The sequence below is a fragment of the Serinus canaria genome, chromosome 5 (assembly GCF_022539315.1).
Source record: "Serinus canaria isolate serCan28SL12 chromosome 5, serCan2020, whole genome shotgun sequence".
Taxonomy (NCBI): domain Eukaryota; kingdom Metazoa; phylum Chordata; class Aves; order Passeriformes; family Fringillidae; genus Serinus; species Serinus canaria.
Genome location: NC_066319.1, coordinates 26711207 through 26738374, shown reverse-complemented (window position 1 = coordinate 26738374; position 27168 = coordinate 26711207). Strand labels below are relative to the sequence as shown.

The 27168-nt window shown below is 40.6% G+C and overlaps 1 protein-coding gene across 5 annotated transcripts in view; it reads right to left on the bottom strand.

Moving 5' to 3' along the window:
• The window catches only part of NUMB (NUMB endocytic adaptor protein), a 98843-nt gene that overhangs the window by 68695 nt on the left and 2980 nt on the right, over positions 1–27168 (bottom strand). Inside the window, exon 1 of one of the 5 annotated variants that reach the window (XM_050975123.1) lies at positions 23146–23237. The exons of 2 other annotated variants lie outside the window; for them this stretch is intronic. The gene's annotated coding sequence lies outside the window, so the exon portion shown is untranslated. Of the gene's footprint in view, positions 1–23145; positions 23238–27168 lie in introns of those variants that run through there. 2 more of the 5 variants (XM_050975137.1, XM_050975133.1) reach the window with 2 other exon arrangements.

Sequence of the window (27168 nt, the reverse complement as noted above, 5' to 3'; positions counted from 1 at the left end):
GAACAAGAGCTGTTAAGATGCAACACTGCATCAGTCATACAGAATCCCACCCTCTTAAGCATCTCTGAACTTCCATGACAATCTCTTAGACAAGATATTTATTTAGATACTGCCCCATCACTTTTTGAAGTATTTGCTATCACTTGAAAAGCTTTGTCTGGATGTTTTCCACTATCAAATTGCTAGCTGTTCTGGTTATTTCAGAAATTTACTATAATAGTTATAATTTTGTGTGGGCTGACCTTGGCTGGACACCAGGTAACCATCAAAGACATTCCCATTACTCCCACTCCTCAAGTGGACAGGGCAGAGAAAATACAGTGAAAAGCTCTTGGGTCAAGGTAAGGACAGGATCATCACTCACCAATTACTGTCATGGGCAAAACAATCTTGACTTGCAAATCAATTTAATTTATGACCAATCAAATCAGAGTAGAACAATGAGAAACAACTTTCACCCTGCTTCAGCATGGGGTCTCTCTCATGGGAGATTATCCTCCATGAACTTCTGCAACGCGAGTCCTTCCCATGGGCTGCAATTCATGAAACCACTGCTCCAGCATGAGTTCTAACCAAGGGAACAGTCCGTTAGGAACAGATAGCTCCAGCAGGGGTCCCCTGTGGGGTCACATGTCCTGGCAGCAGACATGCTTCAGCCTGGGTTTCTCTCTCCATGGTCCACAGGTCCTGCCAGGAGCATCCTCTAGCACAGGCTTCCCAGAGGGTCACAGTCTCCCTTGGGCACCCAGCTGCTTTGGCATGGGGGTTTCCAGGGATTCCAAGTGGTTGTCTGCTTCACCTTGGACCTCCTCAGACTACAGGGACCCAGCCTGGCTCACCACAGTCTTCACCCACAGGCTGCCAGGGAATCTCTGCTCCAGCATCTGAAGCCTCTCCTGGCCCTCTTTCACTGACTTTGGTGACAGCAGAGCTGCTTCTCTCATATGCTCCCGTCTGTCTGCAACTGTTCCCACACAAACATTTTTTCCCCTTCTTAAATCTGTTATCCCACCACTGCACGGGCTCAGCCTTGGCCAGCACCATCTCCACCTTGGAGCCATCTGGCACTGGCTGTCAGACATGAAGGGAGCTTCTCACAAGCCACACCTGAGCTCTTCCTGCTACCAAAACCTTTCCATGTAAGCCTAATGTATTATTGCATAAAACTTGAAGAAGACCTAAAAAGGAAAATCAGTGTTAGTATTTATGCTCCATTTTTAGATATCCTTGGCTATGAAGAGTCCGCTTCAGCCCCCTCTCCCCTGCCTCCTCTCTTCTCATCTCAGTAACATAATTCTTCAGCCTTAGATGTAAAACACCACAGTGAAATGTCTCTAGAGTTAAGTATTACTAGTTGTATAAAAAACATTTATATAAATATTAGTCCTAAATTACTTCATTATCCATTTAAAGATACTACTTTTATAGACTTTTTATTTCAATAAATTAAATAAATACAAAGCCATTTGCAGATGAATCAAGCTTTTAAATTCAGCTATGTCTATATATAAACAGAGGCAGAGGGGAAGAGTTACTATCTGTTTGTTTTAGAAACAACCACACATATAGCATTCCAAGGCTGTTCATAAAAATTCTTGTGTGTGTGCAGTGTATGGAGCCACCTCTGAACCCTGCTAATGGGGTTTTGCATGCAAGAGGCTTAAAAGAATCCTCCAAGGTATCACCTCGTGGCAAGTAGCCATTTTCAGGTACAGTTCATGGGACATTCAATATGTTTGATGATGCAAAGTTCCATTCCAACAAAAAAAAATATGGGTTGCACTGGTCTTCCCCAAATTTGTCCAGTAGAGACCAAGATTCCTCAGTAAAACCACAGACCAAGTCCACACTTGCTAAAAATAGAACATGACAGTAGTTGGCATCATACTACTGAACACTTCTTGCAATGACAAGTGTCAGGTTTTCCTTATATTTAACCCATTATCATCTTTCCTAACAGCCTCCTCTCAAAGGGGAAAAGAAGATACACTAACATGCACAGATAAAGTACAATTACCTCACACAATAGTCATTTCTCAGCTCTGCCAGGTATTAGCTACAAAAGTCAGGCCGCTAATTCCCTACTGCCTATTACTACAGTTTAACTGTACTTGGCTTTATTTAAATAAGAAAACAAAGGTTTTTCTGCAATCTGAATTTATGGTAACAGTTTAGCTTTACATCAAACCCAAACTTGAGTTACAGTTTCAGAGGTCTTTATGCATACCACATTTCTCTCTTCAAAAAGCAGATAGAAAAGACAAAAGCTTTTGAGTGGGAGGAAGCAGAGAAAGGGAGGAATGTATCAGCTTGCCAAAAATGTGCCACAGCCTCTACAGTACAATGTTAATAATTCTGCGTAATGCAAATGCAATAAAGTTCAGCATTTCATATCCAGAGTCAATCCTTTTCCTATTACTGGACAAAAAATACGCTATAGATTTTCTTTGTTTGTTTTTTTTTTATACTTTAAGAATGACTCATTTTGCTATTCCTTTAAATTGAAGGTTGCCATCTGAGGTTTCCAACAAGATTTTTTCAGAAACTGCTTTCACATGTTTTGCACAGGATACTATTTTAAAGATTCCGGATTGCTTTTTCTGGCATTATTTCTGAAAGTTTTGACATAATTTTACACCAAAAAAAAAGCAGTGAAGTACAGTAGCTTCTTCAATTTCTTCAGAAAAATGAGCATAATACAATACTAAACTCCATCTTCCTGAGAGCTACTTTGAGAGAAGTTCATCTAAACAACTTACAATAGACAGATTTGAAGCATATTCTATGCATTATTTGGAGAGCATATAAACTAGTTCTTACCAGGTAAAGAGGAAAGGACAGGTTTTGACTTGTGCAATTCAGTCATAACCATACTGCAGAAATACTTGATTTCATATCCTGCTTTTTACATTGTAAGAAGTTTTACATTCAGAAAACAAAATACTTTTAGCAGGAACAATCCACACATTCTAATGTTTTCTTCACATTTTGGAAGCTCTTGCAACGTCCATACTAGCTATTCAGCAAATAATGGAAGGGATGCTAAACTCATTTGTAACAACACATGGTTTCTTACATGACTAATCGGAGAATAAATCAGATCATATAATAATAATACAGTAATTAAATCTTTCTTTTCTCTCTACTCAGATGTCTCCAGACCTCTGTAATACAAATATTTGTCAAATAAAGAATGAAGTGCAATCGTACTACTTCTGTCGTAAGTTCTGAGCTTCTGTCCCAAGAACCACCACACTCACAAACTAACCTCTAGTATAATGGTTTCAAGGGAGTTAAATAAAGGCATACAAACCCCATAAAATTTAGCTACATAATCTTAATTTCAATTGGGTTATATGCTGAACTACCTATGTGATCAATTCATTGGATTAACAAGTAAATAGAAGTCCACATGGTAAAGAAGAAGATGCTTCTATTTTCTATTTGTGTTCAGCCGAGATTAGTGTTACGCTTAATACTTGTGTATTGCACTTATGTCTGCAAAGAAGAATATTCAACAGCATAATCTGCCAGTATCAGAAACTGACAAATTCAGAGGTAGCAATAAAGGACTAGTTATGGTGACAAATTCCTTTCAACAGGAAAGTTATTTCAATATGGATTATGACAAACATAAGATCATGTATACACATAAGATCATGTCTATACAAAAAAGAATATGGCTAAACTAGAGACTACTGTGCATTCTAGTTATGCTGGTAAGAAAGTGAGGACGAGGTGAGTATTTGATACAGCAAGAGGCAGAGTAAACGACCTCAGAACACACAGGCAGGGAAAGCCCATTGACAGGTCTCCGTCATCCCCAACTGGTACCTACAGTTCAGGTGTCCACATTTTAATAGAAACTTGTCCCACTCCCGCACATACATGAAAACTGAGTTCTTATATTTTGCTTAACTGACTTCTGAAACAGAAAATAAAGCAACAACTAGGTCATAATCTAAATTACAAAGACTTCAAGCTTCTTTTCATCTTTTGGTTTTTTCCTGCTAGATCAAGTACCCGGCATTTGATATTAGATGAACATTTGTAGCTTATTCTTAGACACTGCAATAATTTGCCAAGGTGTATGAGGAGAACCCAACATTTGAAGTTAAAAAAAATGTAGAATATGATTTACAGCGTAAGCTATAGTCCTAATAAAACACAGACTTGCCACTTTAGGTGAAATTGTATTGCATCTAATTTCTAACTATAAAATAATCTGACTTAGTAGAAGATTTACCATAGCCTACATTGGTGTAGTTCAAAATGGTGCACCAAAGGAAAAAAAAAAGCGAAATAAGAAAAGAGATTCTCAATGCAAGCCTTACCTAAACACCAAGAAGTTAAACATGGAGAGGGTGGATATCTGCATGCCAGAGACAAGAACAGTTGAATTTTACAGCTGACACCCTTCTCTCTCATAAAAAAAAGGGAGCTGCTGGGGTGGTAAGCACATGGAGAGACAGGCCAAGAGAGAGATACCAGTCCCTAATGCCTCTAAGCACAATGAGCTCACCATGGTATGCTACTTTTATATAAGCTAACACGGATTACCTAAAGAGAGGAATACTTTTTAAGAAGTGCTCAGAGAAAAATTAGACAAAAATTTCAGTACTATTATGGGCCAAGTTCATTAATGACATCTAACCAAACACACTTGGACTGCCTACATAAGCCCATGTACCCAACAGGGTATCAGAGTCCTCACATCACACAGAGAGGGAACTCTGTACTTTACTATCTGGATAAGGAATTCATAAAGGCCAAGACTTGGGGTGTGCTTGGCACAAGCAAAAGCCAGATGTAGACAGCTCAGTATTTGTACTCTACACTGAACACTAAACTATAAAGAAGGGGCTCAGTTGGACAATATATTAATAGAATAGTATTCCAGATCCTACACTAATTTAAACAGAACTCTGCCTGTGACTCAAGCCCTAGGCTAAGATACTCTTCACTAGAAGTCTAAGCATTTATCTTTGCTATTGTTTGGATTTTTGTCCCCCCCCCCCCCTTTTTTTTTTTTTTTTTTTTTTTTTTTTTGAGTATACTAGGAACAGATCAATTTAGAGATGTGCTAAAACATATTCCACACCATTGAGCTTTATAGAGCTATAGGAATGAAAGTTGTGTCTTGTTGATAAAGAAATATTATTCTTTTAACTCTATTAGGTTGAAGAAGAGATACCACAAGGTGAAGTCAGGGTTGGTTTTCTTTTCCTCCAGAGACAGGAAAAAAGTTGCAGCTACACTCTCTAAAAGTCGACAAGTCTAAACTTGGGATCCAATTTTGTACAGCCCCACTGCTTGCAGACTGAATCAATACACAGAGACAAACTCCCGTTAACCAAGATAAAGGCCTGGGACCCACCCAAGCAGAGTATCCCAAATCCACAGCTCAAAGCCAGGCAGCTACTGATCTACTTCACAGCCTGCCTCTTCCTCATAGCCAGCTCGGGTGCAGCACCAGCCTCACATGAACTCCCCAGCACTGGAACCACTTTGGGAAGTGTTTCCAAGTATGGCAGCCACTGATGGCTCAACCTAGGAGGACTGAGCTAACAGTAACCTGTAGTTGATCTTTTCAGAAAGTGCAACCTACAGCCTGCAAGTTCAGCCTTTTATTCCATCTGCACCACCAACATCATCGATAGGACATAATTTTTTTTTTTTTAAAGACTTTTTACAATTTTTCAGTGTTGACAAAATCTCTTCTGCTTGGGACTTCATGGTCAAGTATAATTAAGGTATGGTAACACAACCCATTGAGAGAAGGTAAACTGCAATCTTGCCAATGAAAGCAATTGTTTCAGTACAGCTACATACACTTTTGGGAGTCAAAAGGTAAATGCTAAATTAAGTCTGTCTTTGCTTTTCTAGTTTGTGACTTTATTAACACCAACAGCTTTCCCTAATACCATAGTTTTTTTTCTGGCAGACTTCAGGGACTAAATTTAAAACACGTTGCACTGATTACTAAACTGCATTTCACAATTCCCTTCAGATTTTGACAACATTCTCCCCCAGTTATTAAAGCAAATCTTTCAAGCACTTATCCATTATACTGAGAGTTTCAAAGAAACTCATGTCTGTCTTCATTCAAACAACTAAAGAAGAAAACAGACAAGATTGCTTTAATGCAGATGTAAGAGAACGCTTGGATGTGACTGGAACATAGTACTTTTAATTGTTAACAATTACTAGACCTTATCTTAGTCTTACTTCATTTGAATATACATTTTTAAGAACACCCAATTTAACAAAGTGAAGGAAACATGAGAAATTCAGCCTTTTCTGTCCCAAACCCCTCAACTGTCTTCAAGTTTGAGAGCACAGCAGAAGCAATCATGAATAAATGCTGCCACTTTTCCCCACCTTTCTTGTCCAGTGTGTCTTGGCTACCTCTACAGATTACCTTTCTGTGAAGGACAAACTGCCTTCACAACCAGTTACTCCAAAAGGAAAACTTAGTTTCTAAGTCTGCACATTTTAGACTCAAATTCTACTGACAAATTTACTGTCTGCAGAATTTCTTTTTCCAAGAGTGCCAGATATAAGGTTACCAAATACCAAACTGCTTCAGTATCAGCATATTACCCAGTCTCCAGACATATATATTCTTTTCACTATATAGCTATTGTTATTAAGTTCTATTTTGTGACTGAAAGCTGTACTAAAAATAATACAGAAGACTAATACAAGGCTTCTCTAAAGATGAAGACTTCATGTTTGTTTGGTAGCAGTTCTAAGGCAATGACTTCTAAAATAATCTTTCTCACCCAAAAAGCAAGCTGTTTTCTTAAAAGCTGACATTACCAGTTGCTAAAAGGATAACTCTTCCTTAGAGCTTCTAACACTCTTTTTGGGTAGCATCAGCTTGCTTTCAGCCTCCTATAGGCAGAACAGAAACACCAAACGCCCTCCAGGAATGGTCAATAGGCAGTTGTGGTTCACACTGCCATCATCCCTGTAGAGTTGAGGCTCAGGGGACAAACTGGAAATGGCTATTTTTCCATCTCTACTGCTACCAACTGACCCAAGATTCTCTCTTAGCAACCAGGATGAAACTGCCTATAGAGGAAGTATTCCTACAGACAAGTCTTCATATTTTAAGTCCTGTTAGTTGAAAAATATTACCCATTTTCAGTCATAGTTATTTTCCATCTTAGCCAGCATTTATGAATGAAGTTGTCTGCTTCAGAGGATACATCTTCACTCTCAGTAAAGTCAATGACAGAGGATTTCTGTGCGTTTAGCTGGCTTAACACAAATTCTAATTGTTATATTAATAATGAACAACACTGAATTTGTAAGCATGAAAAGCTTCAGTTGGCATGACTGAACTAATTGCAATATGAAATTACAGACTTGTGATTTGTCATAACTGTGAGATGCCTCCCTCACTTTTGTATCCAGAATTGATTTTAAAAGAATCATAGTAGATGCTGTGGCTCCAGAATCCATTTAAAAAAACACCCAAACAAACCAACAAAAGACACAGAAGCTTTGCAAATCACCTTTATTTAAATAGATAGTCCTCACCATGTACTTAAAACCTCTAATTACTTAATTTCTTATATTTATTTTCTCTCCTTGAAGTATCTTTTGAACACACCCTTTTTAACTTCAGGAACTACTGTATTTTTTAACCCCTGAAAATGAAGGGGGGAAAAAAAAAATCAAACTTAAAATAAGACCGTGGGAGGAAGAAAAGACTTGTTCTACACCTGCCTCACCCAGGATCCCTGCTTTCGCTAACGCAGCGTGGGACCTGAGAGCCATGAGGCAGAACCTGCCTTGAACTGCAAGAGTTTTAAAGCAATCTGTACCTTTGCTCAAGGTCTGAGTAATTCCTAGGTGCAGACACCATTATCTCTGTGCTAATAAAACAAGCCACCTCAATGGAAAATAACTGTGCACTGACTTCTCCAGCACTTCTGAAGGAAGATCTTCTCTTGCACAACTTAGTCAGCCTGTAGGTTAGCAATCGCTCTGAAACCAGAACCTGATCTTTGAGCTACAGCAGCAACAGGCAGCAAAGCCCTCCTGAAAACACTCTCAGGATTTAGAAGAATGGTGCTGATCTAAAGGCACAAGAACTGGGAATCATACCCAGGTAAAAGCCTCTTCTTAAGTTCTGCCTGCTTTGAGCAAGCATGCCACATGCAGAAAGAAGCAGGAAATGTTTCATCTTCTCAGTATGAAAATGTGCCTTTCCAGGCTAGGATCCGTCCTTTCAAGTTGTCTACAAGTTTTAAGCTTTCCCACTTGAAGAATAATGGAAAACCAGGCTTGACAAGAAGAAAAATAATTTTATTCATGACCAAGTTTTATGAAATAAATAGAAAAAAAACCTTTAAATATCAATTATAAAAAGGTGGACTTCATCCAGACTAGCTCAGAATCAAACAAAAGCTGCTCTCCAAAAGCCTCACACAAGTGTTTCCACTAATATGCATTCTCACTTTGAACTCTCAGCCTTTTTCCCACTTCAATTTCTGTTCAACTCCTCACTTTGAAGCAAACCTGTTCATATTTATAGTGAAGAGCTTCTTCTTAAGGAAGCTGCAGTGGAGCAGTTGCAAAGTCAGAACCTGAAATAACGGCTGGTCAGAATTAAACCACAAAACTGGAAAAACTGAAGGCAACTCAAAGACAATTTATTCACACTGTATAATTTAAGAAAATCAAATGAGTTACATAACTAATCATTTCAGGAGGGAAGATGTCAGCTAATAACTTGGATTATCAATCACCTTCATTACCCTAACATCTCCTTTGTATTAAACAGTGCTCAAAGGCATCCACTATTTATAGGTTTCCTCAGGCTTAGACTTCTCTGCAGCTCTCTTCTTAAGCTCTATCTGTAGGACTATCTCCACACCTAAGCACAAGTCTCACACTTCAGTTCAGTCTGACACTTGTCAGCAGCACATCAGTGCCCATGTACAAGCTATTTCACAGAGATGAAGGCACCAAGGAAGTAAAAACAAATAAACAAAACAAACAAAAAAAAAAGCCAAAAAAACATGTTCAGAAAACAATGCAAGAGTTGCTTGCCCAATTCAGAAGGAATTTTGATCTTAGGCTCCAGCAGAACAAGGACAAAATCCCTGACTCTGCTTTGCTTAGCACAGGTAAAAAAAAATCTAAATGCCTGTCCATACAAAGAGATTTACTAATTAATAGAATAACTGGTAAAGGTTCTCCCGAAGTACAGAACACTCATTTTTTGAAGACAGTGTAATACAAATAACCCCTCATTTCTTTAGACATAAAAATAAGAGTTATCCAACACACACACACAGAGCTTATTGGATCAGCTTTAGAACATTAACACACAGGAGACCTGACAACTCCATTTGGCAAAAAGAGTCAAATCACAGCTGTGCCCCAGCAAGTAAGTTGTCAATTTAGTGTCATACACCAGAATGAAGGGGGTAGGGAGAAAAGTACACATTCATTTCTCACAACTGACCATTCCTACTACAGTTTATGCACAACTAACATCCCATTAGTAAATTACAAATGCTATCAAATTTAGAGGCTTTTAAAACAAAGAGCAGGAATAGATTACAGTGTCTAAATGGCAAAAGTACCCAGGCTTTATAACAGCATGCACACTTCTGCATCCACAATAAAACTGAACTGACAAGTTATGTTAGGAAGTTTGGGGCAAAATTAATTTTAATAAAATCAAACCACACATAATCCCATTAAGATTCTTCTAGATCAGATGTCCACATCACAGAATTAAAAGTGGGAAGCAACGTGTTTCAAACCGTGCTATTTTACTGCCTTTTTAAAGTCAGACCTGCACACAGAAAAGTTCAATCACCATTCTTTAGAGAAACAGGAGAATTTAGATTAAGAGAGTCAGAAAATTCCATAGAAATGGTAAGGGTAAAGTACTGAAGTATAGCTGAATAAACACAGCAGGCATCTTTATCACAAAAGCAAATCAAAGTGTACTTAACATTCAGTTTCTTCTCCCAGCTTATATGGAACATGCAAGTTTACTTCAAAATAACTTTTAAAACAGTCATTACTTGGCATTTAACATCATGGAGTATTACAGAAAGATTGGCTGGAGCAGACTGAAATTAAAACACTTCCTCCTACCCAAATAAAGTTTCCTGAGTCTATAATCTTGCAGCATTTCGTTCATGGCTAAAATTCTTTAGCTCTTCCATAAATACAAGGTGTTTACCTCTCTAATAACTGGTCAACGTTGATGAATTTTCTAACTTAATTAAACTCACGTATACTTTAGGCTTCCTTTAAAAAGGCTATTTAGAGTTAATTTTTTTTCCTAAAAACTCCATAATCTTGGCAGACTTTAGGGACTAACAGCCTGATAATCAGCTACAATGTTCCCAGTCCAGATGTGGGTACCTGGTACTGCTACAGCCTTTTGCTAAGAAAGTAAGTTAATGTTTAAAGGTACTGACTTGATGCTTCACTTACACAGAACACAGTAAAGAAGTGACCATGTCACAGCTACCATCTGTAACATGTTAGATACAGTGAAATGATGGTTCTACATCTTTAACAAGTAAAGGTGGAATTCTACAGATTGTACTGAACAGTTGAGGCAAGTGGCTGCACCTGCGCTCCCTGGTGCCTCAGGGTTTCTAGGGAAGAAATACAATGCAGCCTTCTGAAAGCAAGAGCTGATTCAATGAAGAAATTCTGGAAACTAACATTTAAATGCTTATTTCCATTAGAGCATCAGTCTCCAAAATATCAATGCTCAGAGCTCTCTGTTAGAGTTGGCTCCTGAAATAAACAAGGTTTTGTAGGTAGACTACATAGACAAAAGCTGCTTCTTCTTTCCCCTGAGAGGCAGAAAGAGCTGTCAGCAAGGGAGTGAGATGAAAACACACATTAAGGGACCACAAGTAATAACCTCCTTCCTCTCACAGCCTAAACTTCTGTGTAAGTGAAATTCTCTAATGGACCTGTTCTCATGCAAGTCCAGCACTTGTTCCCTCTAATCATGGCTGTGCAGTTCACCCCTACCCACATAACATGCACCTACTGCCATTTGACCAAGCAACCCTCATTTAAAGCAAAAACACATACACCAAGAGTGTTACATCCACACACTTGAGAGGGGAGAAAAAAGTCCCAAAGTCAGTCACCACTACTTCCACCATTATCACTTCCTTGAGAAGGGGCCCTCACAACTGGGCTAGAAGGCTATGCTTGCCCTTGGCCCAGCTCTCTAGTCCAGTGCATCCTTTATTTCTTTTTTTTTGGAATGAGGAACACCTTCAAAGTGATGCTATAATACACTTTTCCCTCAAAAAAAAAAGTTGAAACACTGTACTTTTTCAAGGGTAGCTCCTTTTTTGTTTACTACTTTGTGCAACCTGCCCTCTCAAAACACACAAACAACTTTATTTGCTCAAAAATCATCAGCATCCTAATTCCAGATGGAAACTGTGCTAGGTTAAACTATCTGTAAACTATTTTCTCTATTCCCTGCACTGGAGAACTTAAATTGACTCACATTTCAAAGCAGTTTGCAGGAGGCGGCTATGCCAACCCAACTGCCCAGTGCTCCCCCTAGGTCCCATTCTTCCTTAGACAGCATTTGCCAGACCACTTGGAAACAATCCAGCTCACCACAGCAGCAGAAAATACCTTGTGCTGGTTTCATTGAATGATTATGGTTTATGAGAAAGTCAAATACAAAAGGCACAGTAGAAGTACACAATGGACAGTGAGAACAGTTCTTCCAGTGGCAGCAGTCAGGTTAAGAATTCATGAAATATCCTGGGTCATCCTTAGACATCCCCACTAGTGTCATTGCCAGGATCAAAACCACTTGTTAGTGAACAGGACTGGCTTGGGAAACACATGTTTGAGCTAACAGCTCATACCTTTGTCTGTCTGAATGTTATAACCCTGTCTGGAGGCACATCTATCAGATGTGTTAGAAGGAATAACCCATTAACCACAGAAACGTTTTGAACTTCCAAAGAGGCATACAATTATAAATCCCAAGGGTTATAGGCTAAAAAGTAAGAGGAGTTGAGCCTATACTGTGTCTTATTTTCTACACTAAGCAGTAAATACACTTTCATTTCAATGAGATTCTTCCATTTTTAACTTTCCACCATGCACAGGAGAACTAAAACACGATTCACTAGGAGTTTGGCATGGCAGGAACCTAAACGTTAATATGGAAAAATTTAAGTCTTCTGGATTTAACCACAAATAACCAATCACTGAATACATCTGCAAAACAAAATTAAAATTAAGCCAGATCTCACAAGTCTGCCTTTCACTACAAGAACCTGAATCTTTTACCTTGAAGTTTCTATGGAAAGAGATTACAGAGAACTGAAAAATAAATTTAAAAAAAAAAAAAAAAAGGAAAAAGGAAAAGAACACAGCAGAAGATCCATGAACCACCTTCCTTCTCAATGAATCTGTGCTGCACTATGAACCATTTTAATTTACAAAATTATCAATGAATTTGCAATTTTCTTCAGCATCCTTTATTTCCTGTGTACCACAAGAATTCTATTTAGACCAAGTCCTTTACATTGGATTTACTTCACTGATTTCACAAAATCACACAATCTGCTACTGCCTTGCCTCTTCCCCTTTCTGATGATCTGAATTTCTATATTTAGATGTTCCATTAGTCTCAGTTAGAATAAATGTTCTGCTCCTTCCTTTAAGACCACTATATAGTGATCTAGACTTACTATAGAGTAAAGGTGAATTTGTTAAAGTACTCTGATCACCCTTCAGATGAAAGCCAAGTGATATTTCTATACCCAAACAGATAAGTCATAAAAACGTTAAGTGGCTGTGAAGAACCTCCCTAATTTTGCTCTGGACAAGACTGAAAGTAATGAAGTATGTTACAATCTAAACAGTAATCACCTAACACATTTTCCATGCATGTGAACTTAAATGATCTCAACTCCTATAGGAAATCATATGTAATGTCAGAAATAATATGTATTAATGACAGTTCTCTTGGTTAAGTTCTTTACAAATGTTATTGAGACTAAAGGCCTGTAGGGAGGACATGGGGACAATTTCCTATCTTCAACAAAATAAAAACAACTTCTAAATTGCATGAAAGAATTAGGATTAAACCCAGGAACTTCTATAACCCAGTTTCAAATTTAAAATAGCAGATAATTAAGTCCCCAAATAAACACAGAATTATGCCATACCTAATTTAATACAGTAATGCAGCTCACTTTAACACCTACACATAAATGAGATTGGTCTCCGCATACTCCATATCAGGATTACTAGGGGAACATTACCTGTTAAACAGCATGTTGAAGCTAAATACAAACTCTTTACCGACACCTAACACATCAGACAAACTGTGTTTCTTGTTAAAAGGTGAAAACACTGAATGTGGTGCTTCTGAGAAAAAACCTAAAACAAATCCCCAAGACCATCCTTGCTACATCCCTAAACCAAGCACTATCTTCAATAACAATGAGATGCTGAAAGAAGCAGGAGCTAAGAATTACCAGAATTCAACACCCTCACTGCTTAGATCTCAAGGGCTATTAAGTCCTGAGTAGGAAGGCTGTTCACAGTTCCATGTAAACAGCTGTGCAGAGAAGCAATTCCCAGCGTATTTCACACTGGCACCATCCCCAACTTTATGAAATGAGATTATTCCAAAAATTAGGCCTACAGCTTTAAGCCAGTATTGTTTAGAGCCTTGACAGCCATACGTGCCTTAAAAATACTGCACCACATGGAAAACCAAGGAGAGTGCAGTGTAAACCCACAATTTTTGGTGATGAGCTGCAGGCATTATCTATGCCCTGAAGTGTATTTGAAATCATGTCCTGGATGGAAGATGGAATTAAGTCTAATGCAAATTTCAAAATATAACAGGTATAGACATTTTACACCTACCAAAGAACAGCAGTCCTCATGCTTTGAGGGTGATATAATGCAAGACTGGCAGATGCCAGTCCCTTTCCACTGAAGAAACTGGGACAACTCAGCAGATTGATCTGGTATCTCTGTACAGAACTAGACCGGATGCAGTGTCATCTCTCAGAGATGAGTCAACACATCATTAGCTATTACATGATAGCAGCTATTTCAGCTGCAACTGATCCATTTTTATAGATGTGATGTGTCTCACAGCAAAGATGCATATTAGAAAGCTGAAAGTCTCTCTCTGAAAGAGGACAAGAAGCTCATGCAGCATTTACCTAGACTAAACACTGAAACAGTGAGCTGAACAATAAGCAATCATTTCCAGTGTAAAAGCCACATAAGACTGAAGAAAGCATGTTTGTTTACTTCTAAATGTAACTGGAGCCAGAGACAATGTGTGAAGGGGAACAAAAAAAAAAAAAACAGTCCTTTGTAAGAGAAATATTTCCTATTTTTTGTAGAAAATCTGAAGGAAGGAAGATTTTGGGACTACTCTTCCCTAAGGTAACATTAACATTAGAAAGATAAACAGTGTCTTCTTGATCATCACATTAATCATTTTAGCATTTGCCTACAGTCTGCCCACACCAGTCAGTTCCATTTCTCACTTGATCTAATGCCATGAAAAATAAAGACATGCATTTAGTTACCCCTTTTTACTTGTGCTCAGATGGCTGCACAGCCTTTACTTGCAGAAACCCCAGCTTCTAGGGCCATTATGGAAGGGGACAGAACTAATTTGGGCTGCTTGACTGTGACACACTATGTGAGGAACAAGAGCCAAGGCAGTGAGTAGGACCCAGTTGGTTTAAACAAAATCTTGGTATCTGCTAGAAGCAGACAACAAAACAATGTGACAGTACCTGGAGATGTCCTGTCACTGATGGAGCTGAGATGTGCTCCCATCTCTGTAACAAGACAATCAGCAGTTTACAGCTCACATAATCAGACCTACAGAAGCTTCTCTACTGAAAAAGGACAGAGCCATCACTACTTGTGCCACAGAAATCACTGATGCAGGTAGAAGAAACTCCAGGGAAGAGCTCCTGAATGCATAATCTTCATCTCAGATGGGATCTTTGGAGGGTGAGGGAGGCAGGTGGGCAGGACCATTCCAAAAATGTACTACATCATGGTTACACTAGCTGTATGCACCGGATCCATGTCACTTCCTTTCAGCAACAGCACACCCCCTCTGTTTGTCCTCCCTGACCCAAAGCTCCAGGGTGATTGCAGAAGTGAAAACAGGGGCTGATCCTGCTGAAAACAAACCTGGAAAAAGGAAATAATTTATTCATTTCAAGAAAGGAATATACGATCAAACACTCCTGGGACGTTGCATTGCAATTCAGAAGTTCAAGAAGTTTAGCTGTCATCAGGCACGACTGGAGATAAGTCATGGTCCAGCATCTCAGAAAATTCCAGGACACATCACATTACAAAAGTTTCTTACCTCTGAATACACAATTCATTATTTAATTTTTTTTTTTTTTGCCTGAAGTGCAGGAGAGGAAAGAGAGCAATACACTATCAAATCAACCAAAATCTTGCAAGTGAGAGAAAATATGCAACAGGAGAAGGCAAGCCATTTTGTGGAAAACTTTCTTTTTCCCCAACCAAGTTATGATACTCATTCAAAGCAAAATACTGCAGTATGTTATTAAGATATTAAAGCAGGAAAATGAGCAATAAGAAAATCAAGACAGAATCAGAAAGATTTTCATCCTGGATTTCCTCAAAAATTATTATCATTATCTCCTTCTTTATCTTCACTAGGACTTCCAAATCAAGAATAAAATTTCTGCAGTTCACATGACCTCACTATTTTTGGTGTATCTGTATTCCTACCTCAGCGCTGCCTGCCTCAGAAGAAAGGAAGAACTACATCTACAGTACTAGAATAATAATTTAACAGGACCTAAATTAGTATATGGTAGAGCTGATTTTTTTTTTCTCTGCTTGAATGATAAGTATTCTTTACACGGTATGATTTTCAGAATTGGATCCTCACCTTTAAGTCAACACTGCAGGCAGAGAAACCACATTACATTTTCCAGTAACAGTTATGCTCCTGGTCTGTGCATGGATGAGATACTGAACAGTGTGTATAAGACTGACTACTTGGAGAACAAACTCTAACAGACAAAATAAATTATGCTCAAAGCAAGAGTTGACTGTGCAGAGAATAACTTATTGCAACTGAAAATAACATTTAAGTACAGGACTGTATCTGAAATGTGAGATAATGGACATGTATCTATATTATGTCATATAGGTCAATAAAAGTCACATCTGAGATACAAATTCTGTACTTCTAAGAACAAGGAAAACTTTTAGACAGTACTAAGCACATACGTCCTTAAAGGGGTACACCCTATCCCACCTGACAGCAAAGAAATATTCATGTGTTTTGGCTGTTAGAATGTAGGCCAAGCAAATTTTACAATGATAAACAATCCACATTAATATTAGCATGAAGCACCTATCCATAGCACATACAGAGAGTTTGACAAAGCATTCAGTGACTGTCTTGTATTTGCCAGCTGCACACAGCAAATCCAAGCCATAGCTTAGATTTTCTACATAAAGTCAGCTACAAAACAGTTGTTAAAACTGCAACTATTTTACAGACACTTCCAAAAAATATCCTATCTAAAAGATACAGGCCAACTGAATGGTAGTCCTTCATCCCCTTGCAGGAGGTTGGCTCTCTGCTACCAAGCTAAGAGAACACACAGGAATGCCCAATTGTTCAAAGATGGCACAGCTGAGAGGCACTTTAAACCAGCAAATGGCCTCTGACCAATTCATGTCATTGAAATAAAGAGGAAGCAACCCTTATCTGCAAATAAATATACATACAAATGTCATGACACTCTTTCAAAGCTACCCTGTGCAAATCCAGTTAAAGAGCACATAACACAAAAGATGCTTCTCACATAGACACTGAAACCTACACAGAAATACCGAATTTTACAGACACAAGCAAAATTGGACATCAATATTAAACTCCAATAATGTTCAAGGTCCATTACTATGAGAGCACACAAATAATTATAACTATTAACTATGTGACTAATAATTCAAGTGGGAGGGCTGCGGGGGAAGGAAAGAAACCCCAAAAAAGCCACTCTATCAGTAGGTATGTGATAAAATACAACAACAACAACAACAAAAAAAAAAAAAAAAAAAAAAAAAAAAAAAAAAAAAAAAAAAAGAAAAAGAAAAAGAAAAAGAAAACCAACACCACAGCCACTGAATTTTGTAAACTCTGGTTTATGTCAGACCTTAAACTAGACAATCTAATTCTCATACTCAGATTTTCAGACTGGGTTAGGGAATTTGATGCACAGGTGATGCACATTTCAACCTGAAATGCGATGACTCAACATAAATACAGACTCTGCACTGATCAGAACTACAAGGAAGAAACTGCACAGGAACCCCAGCCCAGCCCAAAGCACTAAACCTTGACTAGTACCACACTAATGATAGGTAAATTCTTTCTCAGACTTTTTAGACCAGATTAAGCCTCACAGGCTTTTTGAAAACAGTGTCACATCTCATTCTTTTAAATAAAAAACAGTCAGCAGAAATACCATGTTGAGCAGACTCCGGCAATAAAATAGCCAGCCTTAAAAAAAGTATATGCTAAAGGCATAGTAGTTAAGCACAGGAAAAGGTTGGAAAATTCATCTGACCCACTGCTGAGACATGGGGAAGCCACAATCCTCAAAGCACAACCTATACAGCTCTATAGTCCTGCAGTTACAGCCACCTGTACAAATGAAATTAATAACAACAGTCTTTTTGTAACAAAAAGTACCTACTGATTTTTTTTACCCCACAGAATTTAAATTATTAATTTGAGTAAGAAACAGATATTAGAGAGAATTTTTTTTGAAAAACAGCAATTAAGTTTCAGACTATGGTATCCAGCTCCTTGCTTCATGTGAACTGGTCTAGTGCTACTGAGTTCCAGAAAAAACTACCCAAGAACCAAATTAAAAGTTTGCTGTTAGACACATTTGGAAGGCAGGAACACACTTTTCCCTTATACTGTGGGAAAACATAAATCCAACAGTTTTATCATTAGTTACTAAACAAAAGCTACACCCAGCCTATATTAATTGTGAACCAAGTTTCTATTTGTGTCATTCCTCCATATGGGGAACAAAGTCCTTCACATGTCTCCACAGATTTTTACTACAGCAGTCAATGAATTAATGCCTTTGAAAAAATACTATCCTCACTCAAAATCTTAAGGAAGCACACAAAGATATCAGCTAACTAAAGATCCAGGCATTTATGAGCCACTCAGCACTAAAAGGCACACTGAATAATGAGGAGAGTTTGGCTCTTATATGCTCAGTGGTGCCCATCAGCAAACTGCACAGCACTGGTAATGCCAAGGTATCTCTAGTCCCGGTGGACTACAGAAGCTTCTTTAACAGTCTAAAATCAGTCTGCCACTGAGAGTAGAGTCTCAACAGAAGCTTGAATCGCATTAATGAAGTTGAAACAACATAAAAGAAGGAAAGAGAGATCATTGATGTTTGGAGTTTTTGCCCCAAAAAAATAAACTGATTAAGAGTGGTCACATCCAAACTCAGAACAGCTAGCACGCAGTAAGAGTGGTTCTGGCCAAGTACATGTTTTTCTTAGTCTCGGTAACACTTGCAGCTCGTAGATCAGTGAACAAGCCCAGACCAATGACCAAGTACACACCTACAGAAAGCAGTTCTGAAGAGTAAACTCTCTGTAGGCATACCTACAGTACTGCTTATAATCCAGTTCACCAGGAAGTTCCAGTTTGTTGTTTCCCAGAAAAGGAAAGGTAATCAGAAAAAGATTCCAAATAGTCTGGTCCAAGTCTTAATACACTGTACTTGAAACCACAGTTTCACGTAGAAGGGTAACAACTTGGGTTCTGGCTTCAGTATCAAAGCCCAACAGCAAAATCTCAAAAATCCTACAGACTCAGTACTCAAAGGAGCCAAGAGCTTGTTTAACATCCCCAGACTCTGAAATTAATGGTTTTATATTTTCCTCAAGAGCACCTTTACATTTTGGCACACGTATTCCTTTTAAGCAATTTCTCACACACAAATGAATTTGTCCTGACACACTTTCAGTCACAACTCTGCAGAAACAGAAGTTACTGTACAGAAACATCTTTAAGCCATCACATCTGGTAATTACTACTACAGAACACCAGGATTCCACAAAGAATTACTATGTAAGACAAATGCCAAATAAAGAAATTCACATTTTCAGAGCTATCTCCTAACCACATGCTTCAAAGGGGTCTAGATGAATGTCTAACTGCAGCTACATATGACACGATGCCATTTGTACATCCAAACTGGTATCTGCCAGTTGCAAGTCTTGCTCAATAAAAATGAAGGAAAACAAAAAATAAAAAAGAAACAAGGAAAAAAAACCCTACAAAACAACAACAAAAACCACATCCTGCACAGCAGAACAGAAGAGTCTTCCTGATCTTGCTTATTATTAAAATTTTGTTCTTTCTGATGCAACATCTGTTTTAACTATACACCATAAAGAACATGAGTTCAAAATTAGCATTTGATGGTTCCCACCCTTAGGATGAGGACAAATCCCCTTCCAGACACAGCTGTGTTAGTCTGAGGTTGCTGCACTGAGCACATCCCTAGTTCTGCATCCTCTGCTCATTACTGTTACCACCCACATCAACGTGCCAGCTGAGAGAAATGGAACAACACTCTCCAATTTACTGTGATTTTTACCTGCCAAGCCAGCTTGAAACAGTTTGCTATAGGTCCTTGTTAACCCAAGTCATGCTGATGGAAATGTATGGTTCCAGAAAAGCTCAAAGAAATTTCAATCAGAGCTACCAATCTCCAACCCCACTTCAACATAAGTCCCATTTCCACCCCATGACCTAGATGATCAGCCAGTTCAGATACATGATCCAGCAAAAATTCAACAAAACAAAAAAAACCCAATTAACTACCTGATTAACTCCCTGACTTCACTTAACTCACAGCTACAAAAGCCTCCTTGCCAGCAGCTGAAGATGCACAGTCAAGAAGGACACACCAGAGCTTCAGTTTAAGCTGCCAAGTCAATTGACAAGGCAGAACTATTAGGCAAAACTAAAATTGAGCTGCTTCAGCAAAGAGTGGTCACAGCCTCCTCCTCCTCCTCCTCCTCCTATGCAAGCACTAACATTTGTATAGCCATGAAGTCAGTTCAGGCAGCTGATCCAACTGAAGCTTAACATTTTTCTGTACGGCCATTTTCAGCTGGATCAGCAAAGAAAGACTAACAGGAGAAAACAGATCCTTTTGGTGAAAGCATCGGCAGAAAAATCAAAGCTGCTCTGGTAGTAATTCAATAATATGACTGTAGAGGACATGTTAAGTCTTAGTTTGATTGAATTTATGCTTGGTATTCTGCAGGAAAAGAAAGGCAATATGCTCCAATTTCACTTATTAATATTTTGAGATCAATTGAGACTTAACAAGAAATCTGTAATTTTAATATATGCTCACTTATCAAAGCAAACTCCAAAAACAAGACTAAGGACAAGATTTCACATTAGTTTAAATCAAGCTTGTTTGATAAGCTGGCAAAGCAAATAAAAATATAAGTAAACTTTGACCTTTCCCTTAAAGCAAAGAACAAAGTAAGCAGAGTGTCAGACAAGCAGATGAACTCAATAAGTAGGATACAACTCCAAACTCATCAATTAGACCAGCTTAGGCTGCCATTCTCTTACTTGACAGTTTCTGTAAAATATCTTTTCCAGAGTACAAAAGATTAAATTTCTATAGCATTAGAGCCATTTTTTTTCCCAATGCTATGCAGTTCCATCAATATCACTAGTGGAATAAAACCAGCTATAGGCAGAATTCAAGACATACTTCACAATGCTGTAATAGGCTCTCACAAACACACAATAAAAAGTCTACTATAATATGTTTTTCCCAATAGCTTCTATTCCTGGGGAAGGAAGCACTTTTTGCAAAGACTTTCACTACCATTTCAGAAGTTTTTATCCCATCATATCCATTATGGCAGGAAAGAAAATTACTTACAAATCATCCTGACACCAAGCGACTCTATCAAACTACAAAATGTGAGACTTACAAGTCTGGCAAGTTTTAAGAGCCCAATGTGGCTTGTTGGTTTAGGTTTTTTTCTTCCCAAATGCATAATGCTGTCAAAGTACTAACAAAAAATCAGAAGGTTTCACAACACCACGTGAGAAGATAAACTAGTCTACTCTGTCTAGTTTGCATGCACCTTCAGTTTCCACACATTTAAGCTAAATAATAAATGCAGGAAAGTAATTCCCAGGATGAAAAATAGATTTTCTGCTAGTAAGGATTTAAATGGCTCATTTGAATTGCATTTCACATGTATACTTAAGGAAAAAAAATCTTTTATGTGTTAGGTTTAGAGTTCTGTAAATCTGAATTTTCACCAAGGCTTAAAACCAACACTATATGCAATAAGAGATTAATATGCTTTTACTGTAGGATAACTCAAGGTACCAAGACTCCTAGAATCACAGGCAAGGCTGAACACATCTGAAATTCATTGTTTTGGACTTCACTCACATTCTTATTTCTTCTGTAAGACTTTTGCTAAGGAAAAAAACAGTACTTCCACAGACAATTGCCAAGAGATGAAGAAATGGAAAACATTCACTGATGAACAGAAAAACAATCTCTTTCTCTATGGTAACTATTAACTTCTGCATAATCATAAAGACCATTTTAGCAGTAACCATAGATCAATAAGTCAAATAGAACTGAGTCAGAAATCCATTTCAATATTTACATTTTTTGTTACAAGTCATACCTAGAGTATTACTGTAGCCAAAGAGAATGACTGTGCCTTCCATTTTATTCACTCTCCTCATTCAGGAGCCTATCTCGACATACAGAATGATCAAAAATACAAAACGAGAGCAAAACAAAATCCCTTAAATAGTAGAAATATACACTGTTAACAGCTTTAAGCTTCTCCTACTCCGGACAGCTGAATTAGGCAATATTGACAACAAGACAGAAGCACACAGAAAAGCTCCCTTATCATTTCATAAACCTTTAATGAGCAGGTTATATAAATCTACTGGACCGAAGGAGTTGTAGATCAGAGCTGCTGCAAGACATTAACTCTACTGTGAAGGATACATAATTTCATTCTTGAAGACTGTTCGTCTCCATGAGCGCAATAAAAGGAGTTAAGGGCACTCCAAACGGGAGCTGCATTTTAACCCTTCGTGACCGACCAAGCACGGAGCGGGGCGATGCTCCCCGGGCCCACGGCAGCCCCCGCCCCGCTGTTGCTCATCCATCCCTCCTCGCCCGCAGGACGGGCCGAACCCGGCCGGCTGTTTCTTTGTGCAGCCTGGCGAGCTGCCGCACACGCACTGAGGCAGCGGCCAAGCCACGAACCGGGTGAAAAGAGACGAGCCCCGCTGCTCACGGGGGCCCTTTCCCCTACAACTCCCGCTGCCAGACTGGGTCGTCAGCACCATCGCCCAAAAGCCTCGTCCCGACGCCTCCGAACTTCACAGCGCCCCAGCCCCAGCTGAGACGGGGCAGCGGGTTTCGGGGAAGCCCCTGCTTCCCGGAGCACCCACTCGCTCCCACGGCCACGCAGGGGCGGCAAGCGATACAAAGCGCCCGGGAGCGGCCGCGCCGGAGGGACCCTCTGACGGAAACCTGGCTGGGATTCAAGGCCTAAGAGAGACCGCAGGCACAGGAGGCAGCCCCGAGAGAATCCCATGAAGCGGCGCCGCCCCGGGGGTCGCTTCCTCGGGCCAGCGGCTCAGTGCTCCCCGCAGGGCCCTTCGGTGCCGCGGCCGCCCCCCGCAGGCTCCACCTGCGCCGGGCCCCCGCTCCACCGCACCGCGGGGATCGCGCCCCACCCCACCGCCCCCCGCCGGGGCGGGGACCGGAGGGTGCCCCCACGTCGCCCCCTGCCTCCGCACGCACTTTCCCGGAGTACCCCTGCCCCCCCCCCTCCCCCCATCCCCTTCGGCCCCTCAAGCTTCCCCCGCCTCCGGCGCCCCCCCCGCCGCCGGACCCACCCGCGCCCCGCGGGGTTTGGCACGGCTCCGTCGCGCCCGCCCGCGGCTCCGGCCACCGGCCGCCGCGGCGAAGGCCCTTCCCCGCATCGCGGCCCGGCCGTGCTCACCTGCTATCCGCAGCCGCCTCCCTCCGGCGCCTCCTCCGCCGCCCGTCGCCACCGAGCAGCGCCGCCGCCGCCGCCGCTCCGCCCCCGCCCCCCGGCCGCCGCTCCCGCCCCCCGCCGCCAGCCACGCCTACTCTGGCAGCCCATTGGCCACGCGCCCCTAAGTCCCGCCGTTGGATTGGTGTGAGGTGCTGCCCGTCAAAGCCTCGATCCCGCCCATCCCCGCCCCACAGGTCCCGGGTGGTTTATTCACTCCGGGGTCTTTGGCGCCCCCAATCTCTCGCTGTCGGTTCCGATTGGCTGACGCCGTGGGGACAGCGTGCCAGGATTGGCTGCCCGAGGTGCCACTGCGGCGCTGCGCCCGCCCCCCTCGGGGATCGGCTGCGCGGCGCGGCGGGAAGGCGGGGGTTGCTGCCGGGCCGGAGTCGGGACTGGGGATCTCCCGCACCTCGAGGCCTCCCCGGCCCTCGGAGACCCGCTGATGCGGCAAGGGGCGATGCGCCTTCCACCGTCCGTCTGCGGTTCGGTTCAGCTGTGGCTCTTGTCGCCTCACGGCTGCGGCGGCGGTGGCACCAGGAGGAGGGCTCCCGCAGCCCTATTGCCACCTCGGTTTCCCCCCCCGATAAACCACATGTGCTGACTGACACCTTCCCCGGAGGCTGCAGTGGGACGTGCTGCTAATGCCATCTCTCCAGAAACCGTGATGCCCTACATCAGCCAGAGGCCAGGCTTACAGGAAAATCGCGAGCAGGCTCCTTTAACCTCCACGACTGAGACTGAGAACCACAGTATTCTCAGGATATCTTTCCTTCGGCCCCAGAAACACTAGCAAGTCTCCATTTTCGAAGTGGAGACAGTACCAGGTGCTGAATTCAGCAGGGAGACTGCGCTTCAAAGAGAAGTTACCCCGGGGAATCCTCTGGGAGCAGCACCCTTGCGACTGCACATACGGGTCTTGGCCTGAACGCGTTAACCAGAATGCGTATTTCCAACAGCTGCCTCCTCTCACCAGACTTTCAAGCAGCTACTTCATCCAAAATGCAAGCCAGTGCATTTGAATGATTCCCGGTGCATTCAGTTGCGGGGGGTGGAGGGGAAGAAAAAAAATTTTGAAGGTAATCAAAATGCCAAGATTACATGATGTTTCTCTTCATTATTATATTCTCCCTGCATACACCATCCCCCTTATTCCTCTTTGCTTCTGAATCAAGCAAAGAAACAGAGCAACAAAGAACACAAGCTATAATGTTGGCTGGCAAACATCCAGAAAACAAAGCAACTGAAATCACTGGGAATTTCAGAGCATCATGTGCAAAAATAATTTATCAAGTTTACACAGGAAGTGCTTAGGCAGAAGTTTGAGTATGACACTGACTCAGTTTCACACTGATGCTCTGACGCCCAAGTCATCCCTTGTTCATAAATTAAACTGAGAAGATGCAGGGGTTCTCCTTACATCTTCTGGCATATTCCTTTGCTTTCCAAGGAAAGCAAAATCAAGACAGAGAGCTGTCTTCCCTCTCAAATATTCAAAAATTGCTGGAAGATGAGATAATGATTTCTACCAATCCTAAGTTTTCTTCTGATTTTATGAAAACATTCCTGACTTAACATAGCTCTTAAAATACTACATTCCCACTACCTTCAGTGTAACACTCCATCTTATCCACAGTCTCTGGATTTCTGATGGAAATTTTTGTAAAGCATGGTGCCCTTAATTTCTTATGAAAATTTAATTCCAAATGAACAACTCCCATATTGTCGAGAAGCTCTGCTTCCAAATGAAAAGTATAAAGGAAAAGGCCAGGACATGCTATTGTGAATAAAATCTAATGTATGCTTCAGCTATTTATAGCTTTTACAAATATTTATTAGATGGCTAAATTCATTTGTTGCCATTACTGCTTCTCTGCTCAGCTGATAACTTGGCCTCCCCATTGGTGACTGAAGGGAGAGGGGGCTGTGGTGGGAAAGGAAGGGAAGATGACCCTAGAGGTCATTTAGCTGGACATGCTGAGCATCCACCACAGCAAGCTGCACATTCACAGTGCTGCGCTGCGGGTCCAAGGCACGTTCTGGGGACTCAGTCTTCCCACAGCATTTCCATGGGAGAGGGGGAAATTACTTCTCCAAAGTCTGACACTGGAAGCAATGCTTCAAATGCTTTGATCCTCATGGATAACAAAGAAATGGAAGATACTTCATAGCCTTCAAAGAAACCAAACCAAATTTGCTCCTTATCACCTTTTCTTTAAGACTGAGAACAGGGCTCCCTGTGTAATACATGGGATTAAAGGACATGACTGTCTCTGTCATGCCCACTGACTCCTGTCAGCTGTGCCTTTCTAGCCAAGATCCTTCCTAGACCCAGTGGGATAGCAGGAGAGTATGCTATTCCCTAAGGACCTGAGATTATATTACACACACATTCATGACAATGCAAACTCCTTTATCCCCACTGCTGATACCTGGAGGCTTAACATCATTCTTCCCTATTGGTTATCTAAAATAATGTCAGTGATTAAATCTCCCTTCTCTAATCACACCATAATATTATCCCTTCTAGGAACAAGTCATACCAGCATAAATAGCACCATATATGCATTTTTATTCTCATGAATAGGAATTCCATCTTTCTGCAAAATATATAAAACAATAGGAGCTTGTGTGTCTGAATGAGCACTGGAAATGTTCAAAAATACTTCTATAAGGTGCCATATTGGCTAGTAGCAACACATATCTACTATGGGAAGCAAATAAGCAAGTACCACAGGGGCTTTCTCCTGTCGTGCTCTGAGCAGATCTGAACCAATATGGTTGCTAAACCAAGGCATTCTGTTTGCATAGTATTTTCATCTTGATAGTGCTACATCTGAGGTGAGCAAGCAATTTCAGAGTACTTCAGAAAAACTTCAATATAGGAAACAAAAGGTAAAGTCTTTTTGCAAGGATTCTGACTAGAAGAAGCTTACAGGAGAAGCAAATGTTGAATAGGGCTGCCCTATGTTGGCACAGCTATATGATAATCTTGAAATAGTGGACATAAATATATTTAATGAGCAAAGCTATGCAGTTGCCATCATTAGTACAGCAAGGATATGAGGAGCAAGAATCTGTCTTTAAAATCTGTCTTCCATGGAAAAGCATCAGCCAAACAGCTTGTCAAGAGCCATGGTCTATGCATATCAAAAAGATATTCTCTAGCACAAAATTTATACAGGAAGAGTTTGACTGTACTTTCTACCTTGGTTCTTTAGATGTGATTAAGTATGTGATAGGAGAAGTATTTCATTCAGGTCCTCTTTGCCTTCATTTTGGGATGGGGATTTTCTCCTCATGGCCATTTCTTTCTCTCCTTCTGCTAGAGCCTTGAAGTCTAGAGCTTGTATTTAATCACTGTCTATGGAGTCACTGCAAATGGTATCTGCTCAATACCAAATGCTAGATGGCATCTAATAAAAGTACAAAAACCCATATAAAATTATTTCAGAATTTGAAAGTACACATGCCCAGTCAAGAGGGTGAGTAAACTCAGTCAAGGGTCCTACTTAAATACTTTATTTTAATTCAGCTTTAATTCCAATGTATCTGCTTTAGTGTCACATGGTACAAAAGAATATGTCTGGGCTTCCAAATCCCTCCAAAAAGATAATTTCACAGGGAGGACAGGGCCTTCTAATTATGCTTTTTACAAATGTGCTTTAATTTGGCTGTTCCATGGCAGGGAAGGCTTCTTTTCTCAGTGGGGCTCTTTGTACAAGATAACCAGAATTAAAGACCACAACCAGTCACTGAATAAGAAAATCCCCAAGAAGAGAGAAACAGCTGGAGGGAGGCCAAAGCTGCTGCCAAAAGATGCTTCAGTGAGTGAGTGCATTCACTCTGATGAGGGAGGCCAGAGGATAGCTCTTGAGAAACAGTTCCTGAATTAGCTTTCAGTCTTGTTATCTGGCAGTGAACTTTATAGCTTTCACAATGAGCAGCAGGCTTCACAATCCAGCCGAGTGTCTTTCCAGCGATGACACA